Source organism: Meleagris gallopavo, chromosome 29 (assembly GCF_000146605.3).
Source record: "Meleagris gallopavo isolate NT-WF06-2002-E0010 breed Aviagen turkey brand Nicholas breeding stock chromosome 29, Turkey_5.1, whole genome shotgun sequence".
Lineage (NCBI taxonomy): Eukaryota > Metazoa > Chordata > Aves > Galliformes > Phasianidae > Meleagris > Meleagris gallopavo.
In genome coordinates, this window is record NC_015039.2 from 1,070,716 (window position 1) to 1,071,227 (window position 512).

Here is a 512-nt window from a genome sequence, read left to right on the forward strand (position 1 = left end):
CCGGAACCAACACATGTCCCTGGGTCCCCCCATATTCCTGGGAACCCAACCTCCCCATGGACCCCCACCTCCCTAGGACCCCCTCATCCTTGGACCCACCACATACCTCCCACATCTCTCTGAGATTCCCATACCTCCCTGAGACCCCCACATGTCCCTGGAATCCCCCACCTCCCTGGGACCCCCACATGTCCCTGGCCCCACCCTGTATCTCTCTGCAACCCCCACATCTCTCTGAGATCTCCATACCTCCCTGGGACCCCCACCTCCTTGGAACCCTCACATGTCTATGGGACACCCACACCTCCCTAAGATTCCCACACCTCCTTGGGACCTCCCCTTTCCCCACATCTCTGAGCCCACCCCATACCTCCCTGGGACCCCCACACCCACACCTCCAGACCCACCCTGCACCTCTCTGGACCCTCCACATCTCCCTGGGATCCCCACATACGCCTGGACCCACCCCACTCCCTGGCACCCCCACATCTCCCTATGTCCCCCCCTACATC